This window comes from Elephantulus edwardii, unplaced genomic scaffold, assembly GCF_000299155.1.
Source record: "Elephantulus edwardii isolate Elephantulus edwardi_28Jun2011 unplaced genomic scaffold, EleEdw1.0 scaffold00285, whole genome shotgun sequence".
NCBI classification, from domain to species: domain Eukaryota; kingdom Metazoa; phylum Chordata; class Mammalia; order Macroscelidea; family Macroscelididae; genus Elephantulus; species Elephantulus edwardii.
In genome coordinates, this window is record NW_006400035.1 from 1,633,973 (window position 1) to 1,646,791 (window position 12,819).

Below are 12,819 nucleotides of genomic sequence, written 5' to 3' on the forward strand. Positions count from 1 at the left end.
CATCCCGTGCTGCCTTTTGAAATCTTCTATTCAACTCTTTAGTATCTTGAATTCTTCCCTGTGCTTTGGCTTCTCTGCGCTACATACTTTCTACTATTTTGAAGAAATTCCCCTCTAATCCTATTTTGTTGAGTCTTTTAATGAGGAAAAGATGTATTTTCTAAAAGGCTTTTTCTGCATCAACTGATAGAAGCATGTGGTTCTTGTTGTTAATGTGATGAATTGCATTGATTGTTTTTCTTATGTTGAACTATATCCTTGCATTACCTGTTATGAATCCCACTTGGTCATGGTGAATTATTTTTTTGATGTATCACAGGAGTCTATTGCCCAGGATTTTATTTAGGATTTTTGCTTCTATGTTCATAAGAGATACTGGCCTATAGTTTTCTATTTCGGTGGTGTCCATTCCTGGCTTTGGTATCAAGGATATGTTTGCGTCATAGAATGAGTCTAGGAGAATTCCATCTTTTTCTGTTTTGTGAAATAGTTTATGTAGAATTGGTGACAGTTCTTCTCTGAATGTTTGATAAAATTCACCTGCAAAACCATCTAGTCCAGGGCTTTTTCTGGCTGGAAGTTACCTGGGAGTAAAGCATCTAACCAAAGAAATTTACTAAACAGTACTACAAGAAACAAAAAGACACCTGGAGAAGTGGAAGAATATTCCTTGCTCATGGACAGAAGACACAATACTGTGAAAATGGCAATACTACCAAAAGAAATTTACACATTCAATGCAATCCCAATACAAATACCGATCCTATTCTTCAACGAAATGGAAAAGGCAATCTCCAGTTTCATCTGGAATGGAAAGAAGTCCTGAATAAGCAAAGCACTCCTTAAAAACAGCAACAAGGTAGGAGGCATCTCATTCCCTGATTTCAAATCCCACTACACTGTCGTGGTAGTCAAGACAGCGTAGTACTGATACAATGACAGGCACAAGAATCAATGAAATAGAACTGAGAATCTGAAAATCAGTCCTTCTACCTATGGTCAACTGATTTTTGACAAGTAGATTAAATCAATTAAGTGGGGAAACGACAGCCTTTTTAACAAATGGTGTTGGCAAAATTGGAAAAGTATCTGCAGAAAATTCAAGCAAGATCCATACCTCACTCCATACACAAAAACCAACTCAAGGTGGATTATGTATCTAGGACTAAAACCAGGAACTATAAACTTCATTAAAGGAAACTTTAGAAGAACTCTAGAAGCACTAATCCACAACTTGAACAGTCTTCCAAGCATTCTGAAAAAACTACAACCAGTAGAGGATAATATAGATGAATGGGACCTTCTAAAAATCAAATCCCTATGCACATTCAAAAACTTCTCCAACAGGGTAAAAAGGGAAGCCAAAACTGGGAAAAAGTACTTGGTAAATGACATGTCAGATAAGGGGCTTATATCTAGAATTTATAAAATACTTGAGCACCACAACAAGATAAAGGTAAACAAACCAACTGAAACTTGGGCAAAAGGTATGAACACACACTTCACCAAAGAAGATATTTAGATGCAAATCAAAACAACTGTGATATATCATCTCACCCCAGTGAGAATAGCAAAATTTAACAGAACAGTATTCCTGGAAGACACTTTAATTTTCACATACTCATTCATTCTATGTTTCCTTGTGTTCTGTTGATGATACCAAAGCATTTAAATGTCTGGCTCATGACAAATTAAGGATACTATTGAAAAGAATGAGAAATCCAGAACAAATAATCATGTTCATGTGAAACCTTTATTTAGACCAAGAATCAGATGTCCAAATAGAACAAGAGAACACTGCATGGTGTGAGATCAGACATGGTGTACATTAAGGTTGTACCCTTTTTCCATATCTATTTGATTTGTTCACTGAGCAAAGAAGTTGGACTAGATGAAGAAGAATATTGCATTAAAAAAATAGGGCATCAAGATTGGATAAAGGCTTATTAAAAACCTGCATTATATAGATGACACAATCTTGTCTGGTGAATATAAAGAATACTTGCAGTCAAGGAACTCCACAAAGTGCTAAAGAAGAAGATGATCACTATTAAAAGTAAAGTGTGCTTGATCTAAGCAATGGTATTTCAGTTGCTTCCTATGCATCTGAAAGTTGGATAATGAATAATGATGGCAGAGAGCATTTGAATCAGGTGTTGAAGAGTACAGAATGTCCCATGCACTGCCAAGGGAGCAGACAGGTCTCTCCTGAAGGAAGCAACTTAGGAGCACTGTGAGGCAAAGATGACAAAACTTCATCTCATACAGTTTGGGCACTTTGTCAGGAGGGGTTAGTTCTTGGAAAAAAGAATGATGCTAGGAAAAGTGGTGAATCAGAGAAAGAAGCCAATGCTCAGCAAGGACTGACACAGTCAGCGACTATCACAATGAGCTTGTGCACAGGAGAGCTCATGGGGATGGCATGGGATAGGGCAAGGCTCAGATCTGTTGTTCACAGGGTTGATAGGAGTTATATTTGACTCAGTGGCACCTACTACCAACATGGACAAATGACTAGTATATCCAATTCAATATTTTTTGTCACACACAGCATTAAAATTCAGGACTCTAGAGTGGAGTCCAAGGGATCCAAGTCTAATGAGCTCCTAGAAGGTGCTGATGCTGCTGAGTGATGGACCACCACTTGAGTACTAAGGATGTTGGGAGCTTCCTGCTCTGCATTTGACCTAAATAAGACTATAATTAAAGAACAGCATGAATGTGGTATCCTCTCTATGAACTGTGATTTTAAAGGCAAGTCAAAGGCAGATACATATGGAAAGAGGCAGCACTGGGAAATTCCATTAACCCTAAAAATACTTGTCAAAGGCATACAGTTTGAATCCATGAGTTGCTTGGCAGAAGGATGGGTAATCTCCCATACAATCTACTACTTCTGAAAACCTGCTGGAGGCACCGTTACGGATTGGTTCTGACTCATCAGTACTCAACAACATTAAGTTTACACACAACTAAAATTATTCTTAGGTACTTACAAGGTATGGGAGGGAAAGGGGACTAAACATTAAAAGATAAAAGACACATATTAAAATAGTTCAAAGGGAAGTTCAATACTAAAACCCGAAATGATCAATACACTGTCATGTCACTAAAGAAAGGGAAGAAAAAGAGATATAGAAACAGTAGTGGAAAATAGAATTTTAGAAATGAAGCAGGGAAAATGTGACATTGTGTATATTGAAACTAATGTTATTAAACAAAATGTGAAGAAATGGTTGAATGAAGAATTAATTTGTCAACCCTTATACAAATCACAGTTAAAAAAGTAAAAAAAAAAACTGAGGGCGCTCACTTCTTCTCCCCCGGACTCTTTGGTAGTCTCTTAGTGGGAGCTTCCTGTTGCTGTCTTCTCGCCTTCTCCAGTCCTGCCAAGCCGTTCCATGTCCCGTCATGTGTGAGTGCATCTCCATCCATGTTGGCCAGGCTGGTGTCCAGATTGGCAATGCTTGCTTTTTGGGAGCTCTACTGTCTGGAGAACAGCATCCAGCATGATGGCCAGATGTCAAGTGACAAGACCATTGGGGGAGGAGATGACTCCTTTAACACCTTCTTCAGTGAGACTGGTGCTGGCAAGCATGTGCCCAGGGCAGTGTTTGTAGACCTGGAACCCACAGTCATTGATGAAGTTCTCATTGGCACCTACTGCCAGCTCTTCCACCCTGAGCAACTCATCACATGTAAGGAGGATGCTGCCAACAACTATGCCTGTGGGCACTACACCATCGGCAAGGAGATCACTGACCTCATGTTGGAAAGAATTCGAAAGCTGGCTGACCAATGCACCAGGGCTTCTTGGTTTTCCACTGCTTTGGTGGGGGAACCGGTTCTGGCTTCACATCCCTGCTGATGGAGCGCCTATCTGTTGATTATGGCAAGAAGTCCGAAATGGAGTTCTCCATTTACCCAGCCCCCCAGGTTTCCCCACAGCTGTGGAAACTCCATTCTCACCACTCACACCACCCTGGAGCACTCAGATTGTGCCTTCATGGTAGACAATGAGGCCATCTATGACATCTGTCACAGAAACCTTGATATTGAACGTCCAACCTACACTAACCTTAACCGCCTTATTAGTCAGTTTGTTTCCTCCATCACTGCTTCCCTTAGATTTGATGGTGCCCTGAATGTTGATCTAATAGAATTCCAGGCCAACCTGGTGCCCTATCTCCAGATCCACTTCCCTCTGGCCACATACGCCCCTGTTATCTCTGGTGAGAAAGCTTACCATGAACAGCTTACTGTCGCAGAGATTACCAATGCTTACTTTGAGCCAGCCAACCAGATGGTGAAATGTGACCCTCACCATGGTAAATACATGGCTTGCTGCCTGTTGTACCATGGTGATGTGGTTCCCAAAGATATGAATGCTGCCATTGGCACCATCAAGACCAAACGTACCATCCAGTTTGTGGACTGGTGCCCCACTGGCTTCAAGGTTGGTATTAATTACCAACCTCCCACTGTGGTGCCTGGTGGAGGAGACCTGGCCAAGGTACAGAGAGCTGTGTGCATGCTGAGCAACACCACAGCCGTTGCTGAGGCCTGGGCTCGCCTGGACCACAAGTTTGATCTGATGTATGCCAAGCATGCCTTTGTCCACTGGTTCATGGGTGAGGGGATAGAGGAAGGAGAGTTTTCTGAGGCCCGTGAGGACATGGGTGCCCTTGAGAAGGATTATGAGGAGGTTGTTTGCAGATAGTGCTAAGAGAGACAATGAAGGTGAAGAATATTAGCGTGGAATTGTACACTCCTGTAATTATACACTCCATTGTCTTAGGACTTGAAAATTCTGTTGTCTTGTAACAAGAAGGCAAACAGCCTTAACCCAAGATCACCAGTAAGGTGATAAAGTGTCCTCCCTTTCCCCCTTCACATCAACGCCCCTGTTCAGCATGAAGAGGTCAGAGAGTCTGCATCCAGTTCCCAAATCAATAAGACAGTTGGTTTAAATACCATTGGAAAATGCTTATCATTCCCCTGCAGCATCTGGTCCCCACTGGATCCTTTTCATTTCCTTCACCTGCTCCCCCCCACCAACCAATTTCTGCAGCTCTGCAACTGCATCCCTGCCCATCCTCACCCTTCTGCCCCCAAACCTTGCCTCCTTGTACCCCCATTATGTTTTTCCAAATAAAATAAAAAAAAAAAAACCAACCAAAACTGTCTTGTGATTCTCAACTGTCAATAAAGGTTTCTAGTTTATTTTATTTTATTTTATTTTATTTTATTTTATTATTTTTGTGTGCGTGTACCGTCAAATCAGATCTGACTGGTACAGGAGGAGATTGCCCCTCCTTCCCCGGCAGAGCATCTGGTGGATTCGAACCGTGAACCTCTGGGATTGTAGTTGCAGCTTCTTGCCACTAGGCCACCAGAGCTCCCCTTAAAGGTTTCTATTTTTAAAAAAGTAAAAAAAAATTAAAAGAGAAAGATGAATACAGCAAAGTAGGTAAGAATGAAGACAACTTAGCTTGAGGTAAACCTGGTGCTTCTGTTTTTTGTGGGTTTCTTTTTTTTTACATTCTTTATTATTCAGTGTAAATTCCAACATGATATACTGATGTGGTTTCGTGCATTTAGGGAAGAAACATCTTTGTTAAGTGAGAAATTGTGCAGATGGCTTCTGGAAGACCTTCATTCTAAGTGGCTTTTAAAAAAACAATTTCATTTAGAAGTCAGGGCCTTCTTTCTTCAGTTTGCTGTAATCCACATTCACTGATCACTTGTATTGATCATTGGGGCCTAGTTTGTTCCATGATTCTGGGTTATTCTTTCTGTCCCAACAGACATCTGGATTAAATAATGCCAGACGCATGACATACAAGGCTGCTCCAGTACCTCCAGCTCCAATGAATACAAAGAGAGGTATCAAGCTTGGATGCTTCTTGGCTTGACTGATGATCTGGCGGAGCATGTTTGCTGGGGGCGGCAGCCCTCCCGTGCGGAAGGAGAGGATATGTAAAATTAACAGGCCTCCTTGGAAAGAGAACTCTCTGCCCCAAGGGTGGGCATTGTGCTTCTGTTTTTATATTAGCACATATATGATTGATTTGGTTGCTAACATCAGGGAGCTCTTGTGGCCTCGTGGATAAGAAGTTGTGCTGCCAACTCAAAGTCAGGTAATATGAATGCAGCAGCTCCTCTATGGGAAAAAGAAAGGAAATCTCTTTCTGTCTCATTTACAGCCTCTGAAATCTTTCCAGAGGGTGAGTTGTGAATTGGTTCCCAGTCGATCGTAATGAGATAGTTATCATACTGACCAAGAACGCATCAGTATAAATAGTTTGATCAACAGGTGTGACAGCATCTGAAAATTTCAGTTCCCTAATTCTAGGTGCTCTTTACGTGTCCTCTAAGCCACGGTGGTGTGCCTGAGAACACAGAATGTCTACACAGAAAAGCAAGTTTTAGTAAGGTGAGTGATAATTCTTGGCTTTTCTAGGAAAAAGGAGTTAGCACATAAGAGTTATGATCTGCTTGGCACAGCATTATATTCAGTCAAAGATCATTTGTCCAGCAAGAAGAGGGAATTCTAAATCAAAGCAGCCCAGCATTAGACACACAGGCACTCCATGGTGATCTGGTTACGCAAGGCTGCAGATTTTTAAATGCAGGTTAAACACACATATAGGTGGCCTCTCTATCTTGATTTTACAGATGGCATTTCCTGATGTAAATAAACTGTAATCACTATAATTATATACAAATATTTAACACCAAAATGTTATATGATATGCATAGCACATTAATCTGTATCATTTCTATATATTAACATTTGTATGAACTTATCTAAATAAATATAAGCAAACTGCTCTGTAGCACAAGTTACTTCATTAAGGTCCACTTTGAACTTCGTCCATATGCCAGTGGAACCAATAAACACCCAAAAAACAAATAAATGAACTACACAATCGTAGAAAATAATAGTATAGTTGGATATGGCAAACACCTTGACAATGGGGTATAGACTTCTACTCCTGAAGTTGAGGAAACCAAATTCTCAAGGAGATTAAATTTATAACTGGTGAGATGCCCATTAAGAGAGCTTGGTTGAGAAAGAGCCTTCAGATCAATCTTGTTCTTAAGGTCTAAATCCCACAATGGCCTCAACACTGCAGTGCAACCTGCATATGTCTTTACAAAAAGAACCCATCTATCATTTTGGACCTTGGAGCCTCTTCGCTATAGGCAACTTATGTGACCACATAAGTTTCCAGGGCTGAAAGTCTACGAAGTAAGTTTGGTAGTAACTGTCCCTCTCAACCTCATTATCAATTCGTCAGACTGTTTTCTAGCGACACTGGGTGAAACACACTATCCTGACTGCCCAGTGCCAAACTGTGCAGTACCCCAAGACCAAGGCCTGAGTCCCAGAGGAGGGCTGGTGTGGGCTGGTCAATCACACACACACAGAATAGGTGACAACTGAATGCAGAAAGGAAAAGGACAAGAAGAGGGACCTGCTCTGCCACCAGTCAGAGCCTCTGTCTGTAACAGACTTTGTAACAGAGTTGACCACTGACTGGTTGGTATCGGGGCTTGTTAAGAAAACAGAATGCTTTCCGAAAAGTGGTTATAATAACTGTGTCAACACAGACATAGGCAACCCTGGTGGCTTAGTGAGTAAGGAGTAGTACTGCAAACCCAAAGGCATGTAGTTCAAATCGACCAGGTTTTGTGTGATAGAAAAATGGGCAATCTCCTCCCATGTGATTTAGAGCCTCTGAAAACCTGCTGGAGTGTCAGTTAAGAACTGATTCTGAGTCCACAGCATGTAACAATAGCACAACAATCAAAAAGATAATTTACACCATTTAGGCATTCTGACTCATTATGGCAATGCAATGTGTTCATGTGCACTGCTGAGTCACAAGGCTCACATGGAAACTTGTCCATATGTTAGGGGAACCTAAAATACTCCAAAACCAAAGATCTAATACTAATTCTTCTAACTGTTCTCCTCCATTACTCTATGGAATATCAGAAGACTTCCAAGAGCTACATTATTATCCCTAAACCAGAAGAAAAATGTAGCCTACACAGGAGGACCAAATGAGAAAGTAGATGAAAAGACAAGTGAGTAAACAAGACAACACAGCTCAAAAATCATGAGGCTACTTGCTTCATGTTTCTTTGAATCCTGCATCACGTTATATTTTTTCTAGATACACATGCTTCACTAATGTTCACTATATTATCCTTCTTCTCTATTCTTAGTACTCGAAAGAAAAAAAAACACACTCAAAACATAACCCTTCCCACTGCCATCACGCTGATTCCAACTCACAGTGACCTCCTCCGGGCTTGTAATGCTGGGGATCTTTCAGAGAGGAGACGGCCTCAATAATTTTGTGTGGAGTGGCTCATGGATGTGAACTGATGACTTTCCAGTTAGCATGACACATCCACACGACATGTACTGCCAGGGATCATTTCTCCAAATGTCAGGATGACACAGAAGGTCTATGTACTTGTTCCCTAACGGAAAGCTTGGAACTGAAGAGTCCATCCAAAGCCCTCAGAGCAGCCTACATTCTCCTTTCGAAAAATCAATCCTGTAAGTCCTACGGTGCACACTTCTACTCTAATGCACAGTGGGGGACAAGAATTTCCTTCATGGAAATGGATTTATCCATTCAGGGAGTTGGAGTAACTATTTACTTTGTGATAATTTATCTTTATTTAGGATCCATTATAGAACAATCTGTGCACTCTTATCCACACACACACATACACATATTACTCACTCTTTTAGTGTCTAGCTTTTTAAAATATGAGTAATGTAGAAGACATGTATTTTAATTATACTCCTAGGAAGGGATGCACAGTTGGAAACTTTTACATTGGTCAGATGCATCACCAAGTTTGAGGATCACTGGTGCTAACAATGGCTGTGAAGAGGATCTTTTCTGTGGGAGAGTTCAACCCAGTTCTCCTTCAGTTGGAGACAGTGACAATTAAACAGATGGCTATAATATAAAGCACTGTGATATCTGATAAGGGCCTTGAAGTGTCAGGAGGAGCTCAAGTGCCAGAGAAAGACATAGAATGATAGCAGGCTGAAGGACAAAAAATACTTTTAGGCATTTGGGAAAAAAAAAATTAGAACCAGACCATGTAAAAAATTATTTAAATGTGAGCAGAAGTAACCTAAAAGAATTTTGTTCTAGAAAATAGATTATACTGGGCTACAAGCCTTTTTGTCTGAAAGGAGGAGTCTAAACACTGAAATGGAGTGTTTTTAAGTAGCAGTAATCCAGAACATTTCTTTCACTTTGAACTGCACATGTGAAGCACTGCTGCAGCCAGAGAACAGTTGGCACACTCCTGCGCAGTGGTAATCAAAGTCTGGTCCCAGGGACTTTTTACAAATACATATTCTCAAGACCCCACTCTAAGAGTCCTGAAACCAGACACTCAATCAGTGCATTCTCAGGCTCTCCACATAACTGTGATGCAGACTAAAAAATGATAAACACTCCTTACAGAAAGCTCATCTTCTCTTCTGTTTGGTCCTTTTAAAGGCTAATAGGCACTTTAACTGAAGGCACCTGAAGTCCACTGTTTGAAAATTTGTCACTCTTGTTAGGTGCTCATAGTTGGCTGCTATTCATAGCAACCCTATGAACAACAGACTGGAACTCTGTCCTGTCTTATGTGCGCCATCATCACAACCTCTGACATGCTCAAACCCACTATTACAGCCTTCAATACGGCTTACATTTCAATACGAAGAAAACAAACATCTTCATCAGTGAACCAACAGACAACATCATGATAGAGAAAAAAATGAAGTTGTCAACAATTTTATTTTACTTGGATATACAATCAATGCCCATGGAAGTAGGAATCAAGAAATTAAAAGATGTGCTGGAGTGAGAAACTCTACTGTCAAGGACTTCTCCAAAGTGCTGAAAAGCAATGATATCAGTTTAAAGGTTAAGGTACATCTGATCCAAATCACATTCTTTTAAATTGCTTCATATGCATCTGAAAGTCGGTCAATGAACAGGGAAGACTAAAGAAAACCACCTTTGAACTGTGTTGTTAGCTAAGAGTATTGAATATCCCATGGACTGTCAAATAAGAGAAGTCTGTCTTAAAGGAAGTGCAACCAGGGTGTTCCTTTGAGGCAAGAATGATGAAACTTGCTCTCACATTCTTTGAGCATGCTGTCAGGAGGGATAGTCCTTGGAAAATACATAGCTTCCTTAATTTCTTCTCTTGGTCCACTTGGAAGCCATTTGACTGGTAAGTTTACTTTTTGTGAACATTTCTTTAAGTTGCTGCATAAGCAATGAGCAAGCCTGGCTGACTGAACTGTATTGACAGCCCAAAGTTGACAAGAGAGAAGAATCATGTGAGGGGAAAATATAAAATCTACGATATTACACTAATATTCATTAAAATAAAACCAAACAAAAAAAATACTTTCTATGGCATTCTGTATGTATTTCTATCACACTTATTACACTGTATCTGATCTCAAGATTGTCACTGATTAAACTGTGAACACTTTAAGAAACTATGTTATAGTAATCTTTCAATTTCCAAAATCTTGACACCATGTAGTTAATGCTCCATAAGTGTGCTCTGAATGACTTTAATAATCAGTTATAATCATATTAGTATTTATTGAATGCCAGCAATTAAAATGTATAGTAACTAATTTAATCCTCATATTTAAATCCTGAGGCATGGTTTGGCAGTCTACCTATTTCACAGGTGCATAACAAAGGTAAGCAAAGATTAAGTCATTTGCTGATGTGAACAGCATGGACTCGGATGGAGGGGCCTGGTTCTGGAGTCATATCCTAACCACTCACTCAGCCATCCCCTCATGGACTATGTAGTGGGTCATAGTAACTCTTGTTCCACTTTTAACCTTATGAAGGAAGGCCTCAGCCTCTGCCTTTCCCTCAGCCTGGATGACTCTTCCCTGACTTCTTCACACCTGTTTCAGGAGCAACTTCTCAAAAAAGCTCTTCCAGACCAACCTGTTTCAAAGAGCCAACTTGTTTCCACTCTGCTCGGCTTTATTTTTCTCCCAAGTACTTATCTCTTTCTGTTGTGCAATTATTTGTTTGTTTGTTCTCTTGCTCTTCACTGCAGTGCCAGCTCTGCAGCAAGGGCATCCATGGTTTGTTGTGTTTGTGGCTGTGCTGAGAAAAGCCCTGGCATCTGGCCAGGCTGTGTTCAGGCTAGCTGGTGCTGCCCAGTGTTTTCTGTCCAGTGAGGGACAGGCTTCCACCAAGTTCCCAATAATGTCCCATTAGCCTTGCTGAATTTTCTTACTGTTGTCTAGATCATCCTCTAATTTATTCAAACACCAGCTCTTGATGTCAATTTTTTTCTAATTAAAGTAAACTGCCATTTATTTCTCACACTGATCTTTAACATGAGACATCTTATTCTCGCCGTAAATATGATTCATACAGGAAAATGTAAGTTGACTATAGGGCTGATATGTACCAGAATGTTTCCATCAATACTCATATAAAAGTGGATCCACAGCCCTTACTGCCGAGGTCACCTAGCTCAAAGGCCTATCCTCATCATTTCAGTAGAGGATTAGCTTTTCGGATATTTGACCTGAAATTCACCCAATGATTATAATGGCCCTTTTGAAAGTAAACACATCATTTACAGAGACACTGTAGGGGTCATCCTCCCATTCTCATGATATACCTTCAAATACTCTGAGTAATCAGTACTCACTCACACACACACACACACACACACAAGACCCTTCAAAAATACACCTCAAAGAAAATGTTTTAAAAAGCAATCATGTTGCTCTTCTGAATCTCTTGACTACTACATAAAAGGAACAAAGCTTGAAGGCCATGACAGTTTTGTCCATTGGTTTAAGGAAGTCTCATAAGAGTATAATTATCACCAGCTACAGTTGCTATGGGGCCTGTTTATTTACCAAATAGGAACACAAATAGTTACACAAAAGCAGAATAACATTTGGGTTTAAAACTGAGGAAGCTTTCACTTCTGGCAAATTGTCCAAACTCTCTTTAAAATGTCTCTAATTTTCTATCTTTCACCTCTTCACTGGGAAACAAGCCTTCCTGAACTTTCCTTTGCCAATTTAACACTTTTCAGTAAATTTTCACTATCATATGAAGCTGGCAGTGATTTTCTTTCTTTTTTAATTTAAAAGAGAAAAATGAAAATAATTAGGCCAACACTCCAACTGTACAACAAAAACAGTTTTCACGCCTGTTGAGTTTGGGGGGAAGGAGTGGAATAAAAGGAACCAAACAGTTCGTAGAAGAATTCTAGTATAAGCATGTAGTCGTTCATCCAAGAACCACCACCTAGAATGGTTTGAGTTTTTGGTTTTTTTAAAACGGGCTTTTCTATAAACCTAGTATGTTTCATGCACCTGAATTGTATGTGCTGAGCTAACAATGTGTTTATAAAGTGAAGAGCAAGAAAGGAAACAAGGCTGTCATTTCTTCTTAGATGAGTGTGAATGTGAATGCATGCACACAAGCACCTGAATGGTATAACTCAGACCTACAACCAAACTGTACAAAAGAGGCTGGTGTTAGCTGAGGTCCCCTTTTCACACTACATTGACCACAGAACCCATGAGGCACAGTTCCACCGCCTTCCTGTGAAATGGGACAGATCACCATATGGAGGGAGACACTGAACAAGCTGTACAACTCTGGGTGACACGTGCCTGGGGGACTGTCCCATATTAACGCCACCTGGGCTGTGGCAATTGTGCGCTGTATGAACAGTAGCACCGAGAATCCCATCAGCATGTAATTTTTGAGT

At 40.4% G+C, this 12,819-nt stretch overlaps 1 protein-coding gene and 1 pseudogene across 7 annotated transcripts in view; one reads left to right on the plus strand and one right to left on the minus strand.

The window, feature by feature from the left end:
• Positions 1-4,754, plus strand: part of LOC102850277 — a 7,830-nt pseudogene extending 3,076 nt beyond the window's left edge.
• Positions 1-12,819, minus strand: part of FOXP1 (forkhead box P1) — a 419,751-nt gene that overhangs the window by 77,336 nt on the left and 329,596 nt on the right. The gene's annotated exons all lie outside the window — the stretch shown is intronic.